We start from the raw sequence: 2,798 nt of genomic DNA, 5'->3' as shown, positions 1-2,798 counted from the left end.
CCGCTCCCCTAATTCACTGGAAGGTTGACAGGTTGAACACTCTCCCGTTAAACCCAACTCTCAGGAGCACAATGAGTCAGTCGCTTAACGGGAAGAGGGTAGGAATCAGAGACCTACCCTCTGAGGCAGGAAGGAAGCAGGAAGCTGTGGATTAAAACCAGATTGCTAATACCTTTGTGATTAAATTCTTTGTCTCACTGAACGTTAGAGGTGGGCAAGAATTTACAGATCACTTTGAGGTTAACTGAGGTTCAGAGAGGGAAAGTGAGTTGTCCAAGGTTACACAGTGAGTTATGGCAGAGTTGGCATTAAAACTCAGGTCCCTGTATTTTCAGGATCACTAAATCTCAATTCAATTAAAGAAGAAGTAAAAATCGCCCAGATTGGAAATGAAGAAGTACAACAGTCTATTCATAGATGACATGCCTATCCAGGGAGAAATATCCAATGGATTTACGAAAAGCTAGTAGAACTAATAAGAAAGTTTCGTTTGGTAGCAGGATATAAGATCAATATACAAAGATCAATTGTATAAATAAATAAATAAATTTATATTTTAAAAAAAGATCAATTGTATTTCCATACACCATCAACACACAAATGGAACTTGAAATTTTAAAAAATACTATTTAAAATAATATCAAGAAGTTTGAAATCCTTGGAGATAAATCAAGAACAAGAGATGTAAAAGAGCTCTACACTGAAAACTGTAAACCATTGCTGGGAGAAATGGAAGATTATTTAATAATGGAATGATGTACTATATTCATAGGTCTCAATATTATTATGTCAATTTCCCCCAAATTGATCTATAAGTTCAATGTAATCACAATATAAGTTTCAGCAGCCTTTTTTTTTTAGGTAGAAACTGACAAATCCACTTTAAAATTCGTATTAAAAAGCAACAGACCGGGCTTCCCTGGTGGCGCAGTGGTTGCGCGTCCGCCTGCCGATGCAGGGGAACCGGGTTCGCGCCCCGGTCTGGGAGGATCCCACATGCCGCGGAGCGGCTGGGCCCGTGAGCCATGGCCGCTGAGCCTGCGCGTCCGGAGCCTGTGCTCCGCAACGGGAGAGGCCGCAACAGTGAGAGGCCCGCATACCACAAAAAAAAAAAAAAAAAAAGCAACAGACCTAAAATAGCCAAAATAACTTTGAAAAAGAAGAACAAAGTTGGAGGATTAATATTATTAGATTTCAAGACTTATATAAAGTAATGGCAATGAAGGCAGTGTGGTATTAGTGTAAAAACAGACAAATAGATCAAAAGAACAGAATGGAAAGTCCAGAAAAAGACCCACACAACTAGGGGCAATTGATTTTCTACAATAGTGCAGAGGTAATTCAGTAGAGATAGAATAATCTTTCAAGAAATGGTGCTAAAATAATTGGATATTGTATAGAAAAAAATAAACTTGGCTCTATACTTTGCTTCATATATACATGTTAACTCAAAATGGACCATCAATCTAAATGTAAAATTTACCACTATAAAAGTTCTCAAAGAAAATCTGAGGAAAAAAATCCTTCTGACTTTGAGTTAGCCAAAGATGTCTTAGATACAACACCAAAAGCAGAATCCATAAAAAACCAAACTGGTATATTGGACTTCACTAAAGTTAAACACTTCTGCTCTTTAAAAGACATCTAAGAAAATGAAAAGACAACCCATAGTCTGGGAGTAAATACTTGCAAATCCCTATATATAATAAGGGATGTGGGTCCAGAAAATATAAAGAATACTCCAAACTCAAATATAAGAAAACAACCAAATAAAAATTGGGCAAGAGATTTGAATGGACACCAAAGAAGATAAATATATGCAAAAATAAGACAAGCACATGAAAAGATGCTCAATATTGTTTGTCATTAAGTATATGCAAATTAAAACCACAGCGAGAGAGAGTTGAAGATGGCAGAGTAGAAGGACATGCTCTCATTCCCTCTTGCAAGAGCACCAGAATCACAACTAACTGCTGAACAATCATCGACAGGAAGACACTGGAACTCACCAAAAGAAATACCCCACATCAAAAGACAAAGGAGAAGCTGCAATGAGATGGTAGGAGGGGTGTCATCACAATAAAATCAAATCCCATAACTGCTGGGTGGGTGACTCATAAACTGGAGAGCACTTACACCACAGAAGTCCACCCACTGGAGTGAAGGTTCTGAGCCCCATGTCAGGCTTCCCAACCTGGGAGTCCGGCAATGGGAGGAGGAATTCCTAGAGAACCAGACTTTGAAGGCTAGCGGGATTTGATTGCAGGACTTTGACAGGACTTGGGGGAAACAGAGACTGCACTCTTGGAGGGCACACACAAAGTAGTGTGCGCATCGGGACCTAGGGGAAGCAACAGTGACCCCACATGAGACTGAACCAGACCTACCTGCTAGTGTTGGAGGGTCTCCTTCAGAGGCAGGGGGTGGCTGTGTCTCATGGTGAGGACAAGGCCACTGGCAGCAGAAGTTCTAGGAAATACACCTTGGCATGAGCCCTCTCAGAGTCCGCCATCAGCCTCACCAAAGAGACCTTGGAGGCTCCAGTTTTGGGTCGCCTCAGGCCAAACAACCAACAGGGAGGGAACCCAGCCCCAACCATTAGCAGACAAGTGGAATAAAGTTTTACTGAGCTCTGCCCACCAGAGCAACAGCCAGCTCTACCCACCACCAGTCCCTCCCATCAGGAAGCTTGCACAAGCCTCTTAGATAGCCTCAATCACCAGAGGGCAGACAGCAGAAGCAAGAAGAACTACAATCCTGCAGCCTGTGAAACAAAAACCACATTCACAGAAAGACAA

The sequence above is a fragment of the Physeter macrocephalus genome, chromosome 4 (assembly GCF_002837175.3).
Source record: "Physeter macrocephalus isolate SW-GA chromosome 4, ASM283717v5, whole genome shotgun sequence".
Taxonomy (NCBI): Eukaryota; Metazoa; Chordata; class Mammalia; order Artiodactyla; family Physeteridae; genus Physeter; species Physeter macrocephalus.
The sequence above is the reverse complement of the archived record's forward strand: the minus strand, read 5'-3'. Positions refer to the sequence as shown.